Source organism: Eumetopias jubatus, unplaced genomic scaffold (assembly GCF_037043125.1).
Source record: "Eumetopias jubatus isolate StellerSeaLion01/CBP00866 unplaced genomic scaffold, mEumJub1_p1.0 scaffold_4, whole genome shotgun sequence".
In the NCBI taxonomy this organism is placed as follows: domain Eukaryota; kingdom Metazoa; phylum Chordata; class Mammalia; order Carnivora; family Otariidae; genus Eumetopias; species Eumetopias jubatus.
The window spans coordinates 172,148,650-172,165,985 of NW_028274810.1; the positions used below are offsets into that span (position 1 = coordinate 172,148,650).

The 17,336-nt window shown below is 38.2% G+C and overlaps 1 protein-coding gene, 1 non-coding gene and 1 pseudogene across 5 annotated transcripts in view; 1 reads left to right on the forward strand and 2 right to left on the reverse strand.

Moving 5' to 3' along the window:
- The window catches only part of CSPP1 (centrosome and spindle pole associated protein 1), a 166,693-nt gene that overhangs the window by 125,141 nt on the left and 24,216 nt on the right, over nt 1–17,336 (reverse strand). The window lies entirely within an intron of this gene.
- On the forward strand, nt 5,141–5,676 carry LOC114215113 (coiled-coil-helix-coiled-coil-helix domain-containing protein 2 pseudogene; annotated as a pseudogene).
- Nucleotides 11,624–11,753, reverse strand: LOC114216952 (small nucleolar RNA SNORA31). The gene has a single exon (XR_003610883.1). It is a non-coding gene; the product is annotated as a small nucleolar RNA SNORA31 (small nucleolar RNA).

The following is a 17,336-nucleotide window of genomic DNA, read 5'->3' on the forward strand; positions in this document are numbered from 1 at the left end:
TCCAAGAATTCTTTCCCCATGGAATCACATAGGACACAAATGGTGACAACATAACGTGAAGCGTTGTCTACTAAGAAAGCTCATTAGACTCAGTGCCCCAGGTTTTTATTCAGAACAGGTCACACAGGCACCCTCTGCCTAGCACATACCAAGATTCCAGACTCTACAAAAGGAAAGCAGTTGTTCTACTTGGTCATATGGTTTATACAATTTTATTTACGAACAATGACTTTATCATTTAGAGGATTTTTAGATGTTTTAGATCAGTACCAGGAACTGTTTACTAGCTAAATTCAAGATACTAGCCAAGGCAGGCTTGCAGGCAGGCCTTTCTAAGGATAGTCAGTCCCAGGCCTGCTTTGTTAAAAGTGATCTGCATAAGGAGGAACTAGTAAGATAGGAAGAAAACCAGAAGAGTAGCTCTAGAAGCCAAGTGAAGAAAATACTTCAAGGAAGCAGTAAGATGTTAAATGGAGCAGGTAAGTTGAACAATAAAAGATTTCAAAACTGCTCACTAAATGCAGTTATGTAAGAGGTTACTATAGATCTTAATCTTTGTGGTTGAGCAGCACAGAAGCCTGATGGGAAGAGGTTTAAGAAACTGAGGTGAGAGTAATTGGAGATAATATACACAACTCTAACTTTTGAACAAAGAAGAACCTAGAAATTGACAGTAACTGGAGGAACATACAGGATTTTATAAAACAGGAGATGATATAGCAATGCTTATATTCTGACATAAATGTTCTAATAGAAAGGAAAAATAATTTATGATTCAGGTGAGGAGGAAAATTGAAGTGGTAATATTTTCAGTGAAAAGGGACAGAATGCTATATAAGTAGAGGGGTTGGTCTAACAATCTATGGTAACAAGACAAGGCAGAATACATAGTACAGATGAGGGCTGGCTGGCAGATATAAGAGTGGGAGAAAAGGGTAAATTCTAATTGCTTCTATTTTGCAGGGAAATACAGAGTAAAACCATGGGCAGGAGGACGGGGAATGGAGTTTGAGGAGAAAAGAAAAGATGAAATAGCTGCCTTGTAGAACAGGATAGGAATGGATTAGGTAAATGTAACAGAACCGCCAAGAGCAGTGAGGACACACCTTAGGTTAATAGTACTTTAAAGTAAGAACAATTACATGGTTGTGGGTTTTCTCCACCCAAATTCGGCTACATACATACAGCACACAACAGGCTCAGAGTTAGATTTAACAAGAGATTAGATTTTCCCAAATAGATAAGATAAAGGGAAAGAGAAGCAAGAAAGAAAAGGGAGTCGATAAAACGGACCATGGAACTTAAGCCACATAAGGAAGGAAGTAATGAGAGGGTAGGTCCTTTAAGGGAGTAGAATCAAGGGATGGTAGGTCCTGGTAATGTCAATTATTTGGAATACTTGTCAGAGGCGGGATACAAGAGAAAATCAGCTGAAAAAAACTGGAAGTGGTCATCAAAATAAATATTTGCAACTGTAATTCAGTCACTGGTAACAGGGGTCTAAGATAGGACTATTGAAGTGGGTGGCTGAGGAAGAGTGGAAAACAGTATCACAACATGAAGAAGTCAAAAAACTAAAGAGGTACTAAATGTTTAAGGATTAGAGGAATGGCTCTGAATCTGTGAATAACTGCAGTAAGAAGTGAGTACAAGAGATTGATGTTGCGAATTTCAAAGATGTCAGGTTATAGGGAGGACAAGAAGTATGAAGTCCCAAAAAAGAAATCCAACTCCAGATTAAATGAGGGAAGAATATATATATATAGCACAGCATCTGGCACATAAGCACTCAATATAGGTTAGTTGGTAGTAGTGGCAATAGCAGAAAGAATAGTGGACTTTAATATTTTTACTGACCTTTCAAACACCAGGATCCTTCTTGGTTTAAATTATCTTTATTGGTGGGGCGCCTGCGTGGCTGAGTCGGTTAAGCATCTGCCTTCAGCTCAGGTCATGATCCCAGGGTCCTGGGATCAAGCCTCACATCGGGCTCCCTGCTTAGCAGGGAGTCTGTGTCTCCCTCTCTCTCTGCCTCTGCCCCTCTTTCCTTCCCCCCTCCCTGTGCGCTCTCTCTCAAATAAATCTTAAAAAAAAAAATCTTTATTGGCTTCTCTTGTCAAATGCATAAGGTGTCAGTAAATCAGTTTTCTGGCAAATCCCAAAATACTGATTTTGAGCACTTCCTACTGTGGAAAGCAAAGCAAACTTTCTCCCACAAGCCGAATTTTTTAAAAATTGAGGAATATACATACCAAAAAAGCACAATCTTAGGCATATTGCTCAATGAATTTGTACAAAAATATGCACTATTGTAATAACTCAGATTTCTTTCCACCTCAGAAGGCACACTTATGCTCCTTCCCTACTAATGCCCTCTCCCAGAGCTTACAAGTATTCAGACTTCTATTAATATGGATGCGTTGGAGCTGTTCTTGAACCTCAAATAAAAAGAACTTTTTTACATTTTACTTCACTCAATATTACTTATGTGAGATTCAGCCATGTAGCTATATGCGGCAGTGGTTCATTCTTTTCAGTTTGTGTCTTTCATTGTATGATCACTTTTTTTAATCCATCCTACAGTTCACAGACATTTCAGCAGTTTCCTGCTGTTTGGGAGGGTGGGGGGGAGCACTATTATGAACAAAATTCCATTTACATTCTTGTACATGTCTTTGGTGAACACATGTATTTCTCTTGGCTATATTCCTAGGAGTGGAATTGTTGGGTCACTGGATAAGGTCGAGTTCAGTAGATACTGCCAGTTTTTCAAAGTTGAACCGTTATCCATTCCTACAAGCAATGAATGAGTTCCAGTTAATTCACAGCCTTGCCCACTCTTGGTATTATAAATATTAGACATTATACTTGTGTGCAATGGTGTCTCACTGTAGTTTCAATCTGTATTTCCTAACAACTAATGATGCTGAGCACCTTTGCAATGCATTTGGATTTCCCTCTTTTGAAAACAGCTATCCAAGTCTTTTGTCCATTTTCAGAACTGGTCTTCTTCTTACTGATATGTAAATTTTATACACACACATATACATACATATAAATATGTAGATTTTATACATATACCTACGGCTGCCTTTTCCCATTGTTATGTATTGTGATGAATAGTTCTTTTTTAAGATTTTATTTGAGAGAGAGAGAACACAAGCAGGGAGAGGAAGAGAGGGAGAAGTAGACAAGAAAAACAAAGAGAGACCAATAAAGATAATTTTTTTTTTTTAAGATTTTGTGAGACAGAGAGAGAGCGCATGCACAGTGGGGAGGGGCAGAGGGAGAAGCAGACTCCCGCAGAGCAGGGAGCCCGATGTGGGACTCGATCCCAGGACCCTGGGATCATGACCTGGGCCGAAGGCAGATGCTTAACTGACTGAGCCACCCAGGTGCCCCTGTGATGAATAGTTCTTAATTTTAATGAAGTCCATCTTATCAGACTTCTCTTTTATGATTAGTTCTTTTCCGGTCTTATTTAAGACATCCTCAACTATCTCCAACATCTCAGACAGTCTCCTTTGTTTTCTCTAAGCTATTTTATAGTGTTAAAGTTTTACCTTTAGGTCAGTAACTCTCTTGAATTAATAATCATATGCAGTGTGAGGTACAGGTTTAAGTTTCTTTTTTTTCTCTTCTCTAGTATGGATTCCTGACCTAACCAGCACCACTTACTGGGAAGACCATCCTTTTCTCCACTGAACCGCAGAGGCACTTAACGTCGTAAATCAGGTATCTGTACAGAGTGGGTTTGTTTCAATCCTCTCTATTCTGTCCCAGTAGTCTATTTACCTAACCTCATGCCAAAACTAAACAGTCTTAATTACTCTAATTTCATACCAAGTCTTTATATATAAAGTTTTCCAACTTTGTTTCCAACCTTTTCTTCAAGATTGTCATAGCTATCCAAGTTGTTTTTATTTCCTTATAAATCAGCTATCAAGGCGCCTCCTGGTACTGCACTGATCACCACGCACTCTGAAATGGTGCAGCAATCTTAAAGATCAATGGGAAAACTATGATTGTTCTGTGATCTTCATGAACTTTTGTCAAGAGTTAAAAAAAAAAAGGGCGCCTGGGTGGCTCAGATGGTTAAGTGTCTGCCTTCGGCTCAGGTCACGATCCCAGGGTCCTGGGATCGAGTCCCGCATCGGGCTCCCTGCTCCTTGGGAGGCTGCTTCTCCCTCTGCTTCTCTCTCTCTCTCTCCCTCTCTCTCTCTCTCTCCTCCTCTGTCTCTCATGAATAAATAAATAAAATCTTTAAAAAAAAAAAAGTTAAAAAAAAAAATCCTACTACCGGGGCACCTGGGTGGCTCGATGGTTAAGCATCTGCCTTCGGCTCAGGCCATGATCCCAGGGTCCTGGGATCGAGCCCTGTGTCAGGCACCCTGCTCAGCGGGGAACCTGCTTCTCCCTCTGCCTGCCACTCCCCCTGCTTGTGCTCTGTCAAATAAATAAATAAAAATCTTAAAAAAAAAAAAAAACCACTACCAACAACAAGAAAACCCTCTCTGTCAGTTATAAACATACAGGGAAATTAAGAAAAAGGAAATTAATAATTATTTAGTACACTGAAATTTAAAACATTAGGAACACTGAGAATTAAAATATTTTAATTCCTGGAAAAAAAACTTTTCAAGAGTTATATGAACACCGCTTGCCTTGTTGTATACCTTACAATATGTCACAAGCACCTTTTTTATGCTTTGGCAATCTGATAATGTTGAGAGACTTCAAATCCATGAACATAGAATGTCTCTCCCTATACTTGCACATTCTTTAATTTCTGACACATTTTGTAGTTTTCTGTGTACAAGTCTTACACACTTTGTTAAATACACTTTTAAGTACAGATGACCCTTGAACAATGTGGGGGTGGGAGTGTCAACCCCCATGCCACTGAAAATCCACACATACCTTTTGATTTCCCCAAAAACTTATACACTAATAGTCTTTCACCATAAGCCTAATGGATAACATAAACAATTGATTAGCACACATTTTATATACATATTACATACTGTAATCTAACAATAAAGTAAGCTAAAGAAAATGTTACTTAAATCATAAGGAAGAAGCCGCTGGGGTCTCTGCTAAATCTCAGACTTCTAGACACCAAGCTTCTCTGCAAGTAACCATGTCCCGTGGAAGCCGGAGCCGCACCTCCCACATGGCCCCTCCGGCCAGCTGGGCACCTCAGATGAGAGCCGCGCCTAGACCAGCACCAGCAGCTCAGCCCCCAGCAGTGGCTCCACCATCTGCTATTGGCTCACCTGCTGCTGCACCCCGGCAGCCAGGTCTCATGGCCCAAATGGCAACCACTGCAGCTGGCGTGGCTGTGGGCTCTGCTGTTGGGCACTGGATGGGCCATGCCATCACTGGAGGCTTCGGTGGTGGAAGTAATGCTGAGCCTTCAAGGCCTGACATCGCTTACCAGGAGCCTCAGGGAACCCAGCCAGCACGCCAGCAGCAGCAGCAGTCTGGCCCATGCCACTATGAGATGAAACAGTTTCTAGAGTGTGCCCAGAACCAGGGTGACCTGAAACTTTGTGAAGGTTTCAGTGAGGTGCTGAAACAGTGCAGATGTACAAAAGGATTTTAGTCTAATCAAGAAGTTCAAATTGAAGATATGGAAAAATCATCTCTCATGACCAATTTAACATAAAAATATAATTAACAGTGAATATATAAAGTGTAAAACCACCAGTTAAACCTCTCCATCATTAAATACAGCTTTGTTCAGATCTGGAATGAAAAAGGATGTTCTTACTGTATAGAAATTGAGATGCTTTGAGTTTGGGGCTGGGCAGATGTTTGTGTGCCTCCTTAAATCACTTTTTGTGATATTCTCATTTGTGAATTAATTAGAATAAAGTGATTTTCTCCCCTCCAAAAAATATCATAAGGAAAATACATTGACAGTACTTTACTGTATTTATCAATACTGTAAGTGTACATCATCTATTTACAAGATGAATCATATCAGTACCTATATCAATATTATCTTATATGATACAAAAACACTGTCAAAATTACATATATTACTAACACCAGACATCAAAATTGAAAAGATAATGGGTGCCTGGCTGGTTCAGTCAGTAGACTGAAGACTCTTGACTCTTGATCTCGGTGTTGTTGAGTTCAAGCTCCACACTGGGTGCAGAGCTTACTTAAAAAAAATAAAATAAAATAAAAATGAAAAGACAACGTGAAAAAAACTTACATTTACAGGTATAATGACTCAGTATTCATGATGAAGCAGCAACATGATTGCTTTATAGTAGCCTAGTATAATCGATACAAATGTTTCATGATAGCCTAACCTATACACTAATGAATGGTTATCAAATTTTTATGGCATACAGTATTACAGTCATATCCATAATACAGTATTGGAAACACTGTCACATTGTTTTAAAAACCACTTACCTGTGATGACAGGATGATAGTTTCTCCAATTACAAGAGACGCATACTGTATGATAATGTAATTCTTTGAAAGCAAAGTTATAAAACATAGGAAACCTAATTAACTTTAGATTAAACATCACTCACCTTATGCCTACACAAGGACAGGCTATCCATTTCCACAGAAGTCTTACATACAATGTTTTATGCAATGAATATTTAGGCAATAAAAATGACACAAAAATATACAGTTCTTGCCATAGACTTATTAGACTTTCACACTAAGACACATGCATACACAGTAGACAACTTCAACTATTGTACAGCACGATAGTTATTCACTAAGTGGAAGTGATCACCATAAAGGTCTTTATCCTTGTCATCTTCACAATGAGTAGGCTGAGGAGGAGGAGGAAAAGGAGGGGTTGGTCTTGCTGTCTCAGGAGAAGCAGAGAAAGGCCAGGACAGGCTGATACACTCAGTATACCTTTACGGATACACACTGTAATTTGACTGCTGTTTTATCATTTCTCTAAAAATGTTTCTATACCCTACCAATCCTTCTTCCACCATGTCCTTTAATTTCAATGCTCATAACACAGAAAAGCCTATGTTGTGAAAGAAGTTAAAAGCAGTCTTGAATAACTGAAACACTTCTGCCAGATTGTCAGATGTCGATTTGTTTTATGGCACTGCTCTTCTAGGTCTTCCTCCTTATCATCTGGCACTGGTTCAGAAGTACTCACCTCCATCAAGCCAGCTTCTGTTAATTCCTCTGGTAGGGTATCTATTAGCTCTTGAATTTCTCCAAGATTCTTATCTTGAAACTGTTCACCCACTTTTTTTTTTTTTTTTTTGGCCATATCCACAATCTCTTTGATGAGTTCCTTGACTGGCTCTGCAATAAATCCTATGAAGTCATGCACAACATCTGGACAGTTTTCTCCAGCAGGAATTTATTGCTGCAGGTCTAATGGCTTTCATGGCTTTTCCTATAAAAATGATGAGCTCTTCAATCTTTCCAGACTTTTATGGTGTTCTCCCTATCAGGGTTCTCTTCCATAGTGTTGACAGTCCTTTCCATGGAGTACCATATGTAATGAGCCATAAAGGTCAATATAACCCCCTAGTTTAGAGGCTGAATAAAAGATGTGTTTGGGGGCAAGCAGACTACCTCAACATCTTCAGTGTTGAACTCATGGGGTTCTGGGTAGTCAGGGGCATTGTCCAATTTAACAGATATTAGTATTAGGGACAAAGCATCACTGGAATCAATGCAGAAAAAAAGTTCTCATTGTTCAACCCTTTTTGCACAACCAGAAGACTGGTAAGCTGCTATTTATTTTTTCCCCTCAAGACTCAGACATTAGCAGTTTTACAGATAAGGGCAGTCCTGATCATAAACCCAACTGCATTTGCACAAAACAGTAGAGCCTAGCCCTCCTACCTTAAATCCTGGTGCTCGCTTCTCTTCCTACTAATACATGTTCTTTGTGGAATTTTTCCCGGAAATAGGGCACCTTCATCTGCATTAAAACCTGTTCAGATGGATATTCTTTCTCCTCAATGATTTTCTTAATGGCATCTGGGAATTAGTCTGCTGCCTCTCCATCAGCAGGAGCTGCTTCCCCTGCTATCTTGACATTGTTTAAGACAAACGTCTTTCCAAAATTATCAAACCATCCCTTGCTGGTATTAAACTCTCCACCTTTAGATTCTTCATCTTCCTTTTGCTTTAAATTGTCACATAATAACTTTGCTTTTCTTCAAATCATAGTACAGTCTATAGGTATGCCTTTCTTATAGCAATCCTGCACCCACATAAAAGTTCCATTTGCAATACAACAAAAAAAGGTATTCACAAATTGCAAAGTTTTTGCACCTGCTGGTGTAGCACAGCAATGGCTTCATGAATTTCCTTTTTCTTTTTCACAGTGGTCCTTACACAGGATTCAGTTATCTTCAAATGGTGGGCCAACCACAGCTGTAGACCTTAATCTACATATCAAGCAATTCAATTTTTTATTGTAATATGACTTTTCTCTGCTTCTTGGGAGCACTCCCAGCACCACTAGTGGCACTTTGTATGGATCCCAGGGTGTAACCCAAAGTTTATATTATTGCACTGAAGACAATGAAAAACAAGAATCCAGAGAGATCACTTTTTACTGCAATACACCATTTACTGGAAATGAACTGCCCTCTCAGGGATGATTAGCATCATAAGGACTTTATTTAATCTCTACGTCCAATGTATGTATGGATAAATTAAATTTATTTAATCTCTGTATCCAGCTCAAACAAGCCAGAGATCGACAGTCACAAGCTCTTCCGACTGAGCCAGTCAGGCACACCAGCACCACATGGTTTTTTAAGTGGACACCTGCAACAATTGAGCTCACTACAATAGCAACAAGGAGGTGGCTATGAAATTATTACAGTAGTACAGTATGAACAGTTAATTTTATGCAGTTAAAATTTAATAGTGCATCTTTACAGTTATCTACATTTCTCATGAATGCAAATGGCAACACGCACAGTATAGTCTGTGTTTGGGGTTTAAGTTTTGATGATTTTCAACTTTTAATAGATTTGTATACATTTTATGGTGGTAAATGATAGAACAGACTAATATCCACATATATTTTATACATTCACAGTACTCCTTTTTAAAAGATTTATTTTAGAGAGAACGAGCAAGTGCATACACAATCAGAGGGAGGGAGAGAGAGAATCCTCAAACTCCTTGCTGAGCGGGGAGCCCCACCCAGGGCTCAATCCCAGGACCCTGATATCATGGCCTGAGCCAAAAATCAAGAGTCAGACACTCAACTGAACTGAGCCACCCAGGCACCTAACTTTCTTAAATTTTTTCAGTATTTCTAGGCTACACAGCTCATCTATGAAATTTTTCAAATTGTCACAAATCTCCAAAAATATTTCTAATACATTTATTGAAAAAAGTCCATGTATAACTAGACCCCCAGTTCAAGCCCATGTTGTTCAAGGATCAACTGTATTTTATTCTATTTGTTGCTATTCTGAATTAAGTATTTTCAGACTGTTCATTGCTAACAAACATATAGAAACACGTTTTTATTGATCTCATATTCTGTGAACTTGCTAATAAGCTCATTATTTCTATTGGTTTTTTTGTGGATTCCTTAGGATTCTCTCCAAACAGAATCATGCCATCTGCAAACAAGGACAATTTTACTTCTAACTTTGATGCCTTTTATTTCCTGTTTTCTTCCATTGCACTGGCTAGAACCTTCAGCACAAAGTTGAATGAAGTGTTAACAGTACACATCCTTATTTTGTTCCTGCTCTTAGAAGGAAAGCTTTGCAGTCATAAACTGTTAAGTGTGATGCTGACTGTAGGTTTTTCACAGATGCCCTTCTTCAGAATCCAAAGATCTCTTCTATTCCGCATCTATTGATAGTTTTTATCATAAATCGGTGCTGGATTTGGTCAAATGCTTTTTCTCCAACTCTTAAGGGCAGAAAGCACATGATTATCTCAATTCTATTAATCCGGTATATATTAATTTTGAGATATTAAGACAAAAACTTGCATTACTATGATAAAGCTCACTTGGCCAGGGGTATAATAATTTTTATATGTTGTTCATTTCAATCTGTTAATGTTTTGTTTAGGATTTCTGCATCTATATTCATAAGACACTACTTTGTACTTTTCTTGTGAAAACTTCATCTAGCCTTGATATTAGGATAATACTAGCCTCACAGTATGTGTTGGGAAGTGTGCCTTTCTCTTTTGTTTCAAGTTTATAAAGGAATGGTATTATTGCTTCTTTAAACATTTGGTAGACTTCATCAATGAAGCCATCCAGGCCTGGGCTTTTCTTTGTGAAAGATTTTTAATGAAGATTTCAATTTCTTTACATGTTATAGGTCTATTTAGATTTTCCATTTCTACTTCAATCAATTTTAGTAATTTGGGTCTCTCTAGGAATTTATCAATTTTGTCTAAGAGCTAACTTGTTCACATAACACACCTGCAATATTAGACAAGTCAGCAAACACTAAAGATTTATTAGTGCTAACAGTTAATGTGAAATCCTGCTTGCATTTAATTTTTAACATTATTTCTATGCCACTTGTAAAGAAACTCAATAAAAGGAAAGATTTCAGTAGTGACTATGATGGTTAATTTTAGGTGTCTACTTGGCTGGGCCATGGTGCCCAGATATTTGGTCAAACATTATTATGGATGTTTCTGTGACAGTGGTTTTTGGGTGAGATAAACATTTAAATTGGTAGAATTTAAATAAAGCAAACTGCCCTCCATAATGTGAGTGAGCCTCATCCAATCAGTGGAAGGCCTTAACGAAGACTGACCTTTCCCAAGCAAGAAGGAATTCTGCCAACAATCTTCAGACATAGAACTGCAACATCAGCTCTTCCCAGGGTAACCAGCTTCACAACTTACACAGCTTACCTTACAGATATTAGACTTTTCAGCCTCCATAATCACAAGCCAACTCCTTAATTATTTCTCTTTATATATATATTTATATGTATTATATGTATTTACTTACACACACATCCTAGTGGTTCTCTGAAGAACACTGACAATAGAGTGATATATTAATTGCTGGATTTGAAGATTTTTCTAAGGTTAACCTAACATCTTTTTCTTATTAATGAGACCATATTTGATAGAAAATTGTTTAATTTTTAATTCATGAACTTTTATTAAATAACTTACTGAAAATATTAAATTTCTTAAATTCTTCTTACTATGAATTTAGTTTTTTAAAATAAATTTCAACATTGCCACATTTAAAAGCCAACCTCTCTTCCAAGATACATACTGACTTAGTAACTCTTCATTTAACATTTACTGAGCACCACCCATATGCCAGCTGCTTTGCTGGTCTTGGGGAGATAAACAGGTATATAAGTCTTTGCCCAAAGGAACAGCATCTAGACAGTAAACAAGCAAGCATATAATTTCAATATAACATTGTAAATGTTATTTGACACCTTCCATAACCCACTGCAAGTACTAGTTTGGTATACAAAGAACTTTCTTTACACCAAGAGATAAAGGCTGGTTAATACAGTTTTATGCCCCGGTCTAGGTTACCTTTTTTAACTAAAATTTCCATTTCTTTTTTGGAGTATAACAGGCTCTTCAGTGTTTACAAGTTATTTCTGAGTTGCAAAAATTCTCTCTCCATGTTTCCCTCTGTATTCCCCCATTCAATCATGGCTGCCACAATTAGACAGACAGGAAGGACAAGGACACTTTTTTCTTGCATCTGTAATGAAAACCTTAGCAGCATACAGGAACTGCTCCAGGTCAAACAGATGCATTCCATTGCTTTTTAATCTCAAAAGGTATGGTCATATCCCCATACTATAAATCACAAAACTAGTATTTTCAAATACAGAACAGGATCTATGCTACCAGATATAGAAAAAGAAGGGGTATACATACACATATGCACCATCTAACCATGAAATTATACACAAGATACTGTCTAAGAAGAGAGACTGGAGGACAGAGTTGGGAGGGTCACAAATTTTCACGTTATACTGCTCTGTACTTTTTTTTTTTTTTTAAAGATTTTATTTATTTATTTGACAGAGACACAGCAAGAGAGGAAGCACAAGGGCGCCTGGGTGGCTCAGATGGTTAAGCGTCTGCCTTCAGCTCAGGTCATGATCCCAGGGTCCTGGTATCGAGTCCCGCGTCGGGCTCCCTGCTCCTTGGGAGCCTGCTTCTCCCTCTGCCTCTCTCTCTCTCTCTCTTTCTCTCTCGCTCTGTCTCTCATGAATAAATAAATAAAATCTTAAAAAAAAAAAAAAAAGAGAGGGAGCACAAGCAGGGAGAGTGGGAGAGGGAGAAGCAGGCTTCCAGCAGAGCAGAGAGCCCAATGCGGGGCTCAATCCCAGGACCCTGGGATCATGACCTGAGCCGAAGGCAGAAGCTCAACGACCAAGCCACCCAGGCACCCCTCTATTTTTTTTAAGATTTATTTATTTATTTGAGAGAGAGAGAGAGAAAGAGAGAGAGATCACAGAGGCAGAGGAAGAGGGAGAAGCAGACGTGCCACTGAGCAGAGAGCCCGATGTGGGGCTCAATCCCAGGACCCTGAGATCATGACCCGAGCCAAAGGCAGATGCTCAACCGACTGAGCCATTCAGGCACCCCTGTACTTTCTTTTTTTTAAAGATTTATTTATTTTAGAGAAAGAGGGAGAGCACGAGCAGGGGAGGGGCAGAGGGGGAAGAGAGAGAGGGAGAGAAGCAGACTTCTTGCTGGGCTCAGAGCCCTACACGGGGCTCAATCTCAAGACTCTTGAGATCATGACCTGAGTCGAAATCAAGAGTCAGAGACCCAACTGACTGAGCCACCCAGGGGGTCCCTGTTCTGTACACTTTATAATCATTTTGCATGTGCAAATTTTATTTCTTTAATAGAAAAAAATTCTTATAAAACTCAAAACAAAGCAATGCTCCTATCTTCACCATCTGAGCCAGATACTTTATTTCAAAAGCAGTGCAGATAATCTATGGATGTTGGGTTAAAAGTATGTATATATGGAAAAAATGTTGAAAGTATTGGCTGTATCATGTCAATTATTAAAAATATCTTCCAGGATAGGGCACCTGAGTGGCTCAGTTGGTTATGTGGCTGCCTTCGGCTCAGGTCATGATCCTGGAGTCTCAGGATCGAATCCCGCATCAGCCTCCCTCCTCGGTGGGAAGTCTGCTTCTCCCTCTGACCTTAACCCCTCTCATGCACTCTCTCTCTCTCTCTCTCTCTCTCAAATAAATAAAATCTTTAAAAAAAAAAAAAACACCTTCCAGGATATAAAGCATTAAAATCAAAGTAATAATGCTCAACCTAAGGGAAAATACTTAACTTCTCTAAGAAAGAGAAAAATAGGGGCACCTGGGTGGCTCAGTCGTTAAGCATCTGCCTTCGGCTCAGGTCATGATCTCAGGGTCCCGGGATCAGCCCCGCATCAGGGTCCCTGGTCTGCGGAAGGCCTGCTTCTCCCTCTCCCACTTCCCCCTGCTTGTATTCCCTCTCTCACTGTGTCTCTCTGTCAAATAAATAAAATTTTTAAATAATTAATTAATGAAAAAGATGGTATTTAACTGAGGTACATAGACCTATACTTAAAAAATTAATAAAAGCATTTCTCAACAATGGCTAGTTATTAAACACAATAAGGAATTACTAAAAGTCAAATAATTTCTTTTAATTAAAAAAATCATTAATATGCCTAGAAATGGTGTAGAAAGAAAATATTTGCTTCCACAGATCATTTTCAGCTGACTCCCATATTTCATTAAACCTGAGTTATTCTAACAAATTCCTTTTTTTTATTTATTGTTATGTTAATCATCATATATTACATCATTAGTTTTTGATATTCTAACAAATTCCTTACTAAGGACATCACGTCATCAGCTTATACAGACTAAACTATGTGCATGCCATATAAAATAAAGAACTTCATCCGCCTCTGTCCTGGTTCCTGGGAGGTAACTTCTAAATCCTTGGAATATTCCGAGTGATAGAAGGCTCCTTGTTATTCATGGTAGGTCCCTGGGACCCATACACAATAGTTTATACTAATATACTAACTCATGGTGAGCTCCTATATAGTTTATGCTTAAGAGATAACATATATGGGAGCTGGTCACATCAGAAAGACCACACCAGAAAGATGTGATTAGAGGGTTAGACCTTTGAGCCATTTGACATCAGCCAGACCTCAAGGGAAAGTAGGGAGTCTGGAGACTGAGCAACATGACTAGTGAAATCTCAATAAAAGCTCTGGACACTGAAACTCAGGGGAGCATGCTGGCTGGCAATAGTACTGATGTTCCAGGAGAGGAGGGCGACATATCCCTGAGGCTGACAGAAGCTTCACGTGTGGACCACTCCCAGACCATGCCCTATCCATCTCCCCCCGTTGGCTAGTTCTAATTTGTAGCTTGTGCTACAACAGAACTGTAATCATGAAGTACTTTCTTGAGTTCTGTAAGTCATTCTAGTGATTATCAAACTCGACAGAGTAGTAGAAACCCCCATACTTGTAGACAGAATAGAGGATGGCTTGTGGACTCCAAAACTAGCTGCTGATGTCCAAAGAGAAGCCTTGTGGAGGACTATGCCCTTAATCTGTGAAGTTTGGTTCAACCCTGGGTAGTTGATGTCAGAAATCATTGTAATGCTCCTCAAATACTTCTGTGAGAGGTATAGAATGAGAATGGAAGAATAAGCCACATGGATAAGCATTACCCATAAGTATTACCACTAACAAATGAATTTACAAAAATCATAAAAATGCAGTGTGATTCATGATAGCTGCATCATGAGCTATCAATAGATCTTCACTGGCTAAATGAATATTGTCAGTTTATATATTATTGATAACTATTATGCTTATTTATTCAAAGTATGGTATCAAAGACCTTAATTCAAAATATAATTTCCAAATTGGACCTTTTTTAGACCAGTTTGCTCCATAAGTACTGTAAGAAACCACATGAGAAAAAACTCCAAAAAAAAAAAGAAAGAAAAAGAAAATTCTCTAATGCCAAATTATTCTACATTTTTCCCATTGTGACAAACTACATATTTGGCCTAATTTCTTTCTAGTTTTATTGAAAAATAATTGACATAAATCACTGTGTGACTTTAAGGCATACAACTTGATTGATTTATACATACTGTGGAATAATTACCACAATAGGTTCTGCTAACATCCATCTTCCTTATGTATAGATACAATGGAAAGGCAAGAAAAACATTTTCCTTCTCATGAAAACTCTTAAACTTACTCTCAACAAATTTCCTATACATCACACAGCAATGTTAGCTGTAATCATCATGTTATATGTTATTTCCCTAATATGTATGTATATATGTATTTATTTATTTTTAAGCCCTGTATTTATATTACAACTGGAAATTTAGACCTTTTGATCACCTTCCTCTAATTCCCCTACCCCCACCCTTCACCTCTGGTAACCACAAGTCTGATCTCTTTTTCTGAGTTTGGTTTTATTTTCTGTTTAAATTCCACATGTGAGATCATGCAGTATCTGTCTTTCTCTGACTTACTTCACTGGGCATAATGCCTTCAACTCACCAATAGTGGGCAAGCAAGAGTTCCATGACAGCATTTGCTATCTCTGTCTTTTTGATGATGGCCATTCTAACAGGCATGAGGTGATCTCTTTGTAATTTTAATTTGCACTTCCCTAATGACTAGTGATGTTGAGCATCTTTTCATATATATCTGGGCTAATTTTAAGGCCACAATTATTCAAGCAAGTCAGTAACTGAATGCTGATAAGTTTTTATAAAATCAAATTATGTATTATTCTTTAGTAAGATTCAATGCACATCAAAAATAATTATTGTTTCAGTTAACAATAAAACAACCATTCTATGAAAATTAAATTCTACATACCCAACAGAATAGTTTATTTTTGCAGTGGGGACCTTCATTCATTCAGAACACCTTCCTTAAACACTAAAGTGACAGGCACTGTGCTAGGCAGCAAATACACAATGGCAGGCAAGCTGGCATACCACTGCAGTACAAGAGACAGTTGACTAAGTTCAAAACTACACTTTACAGAGAGAATCAATGCAACAGAAGCACAGGAGGACAAGACATAAATAGCCAACACAATCTGCGAAAATCAATAAAAGGATAAAATCATACGGTAAACAAGAATACATTGAAGGAGTTGAGCAAGACTAACGTGATCCTATTTGTTTTTTTGAAAGGATAATGAAGGGCAGTGCAGAGACTTAGTGGGGGGGCTAGACCATAAAACAAAAAGAACACTAGAAAAAAAATCAGAGACAGCACAGGCCTGCATAAAATAATGTTTGTGGGATTAGAGAAAAAGAAAACTTATTTTTAAATTTAAGCAATAGAATCAACTGAACTTATGTAATTACTTGCTGTGGGAGGCAAAGGGAAGAAGGGAGTCAAAGATGACTAGGCAAACACCTCACCGGAGTACCAGAAAGTTTGAGAAGAGTAAAGGTAATCTTGCATATGTTAATTCTGAGCCCATGACATCCAACTATCAACATCCAATAGGAAATTAGATATATGGGTCCATAGTTCAATAAAAAAAATTTTTTTTAAATCAGGATTGGAATACAGATTTAGGGGTCATGAACACACTGATGGTATATAAAGCCTCTGAGTGGATAAGGTCAGTCAAGGAATATGTGAAATGAAAAGGCATAAGACATTGCCCGAAGGAACACCAATTTAAGGAATAAGCAGAGGTCACTGTCTTTAAACTAGACTTTAAACTCTCCATCACTTGTGCATGTAATAAAGAATAACTCTTAAATTCTTAGTAGAATTTAATAGAATAGAAACAGAGAGCTTAAATAACCCGTGCCAGGTCACAAAGGCATGACATGCACAATCCAGAGCAAGCTGTAACCCAGAATTTCAAAGTGATTCTGTCTAACCTTACACTGAATAAAAGAATCTACTATTAAACTTTCAAAAAAATTATCTCTTACAATAATCAAAATTTCAATTCATAAAAATTTAGGGCTAGAAGATAACCCAACTTTTTTATGTTACAGATAAGGAAATTGGGGTCCTTAGAAATAAAGGAGCTTTTCCAAAATATAATACTAAAAATTTATAAAGAGCCTGGGGGCATCTGGGTGGATCGGTCACCTGGGCATCTGATTCTTGATTTCGGCTCAGGTTATGACCTCAGGGTCCTGGGATCAAGCTCCACATCAAGCTCCATCTCAGTGGGGAGTCTGCTTGAGATTCTCTCCCTCTGCCGTTCCCCCTGCTCATGTTCTCATGCTCAATGCTCTCTTGCTCTCTCTCAAATAAATAAATAAATCTTTAAAATAAATAAAAAGAGCCTGAATAGTCA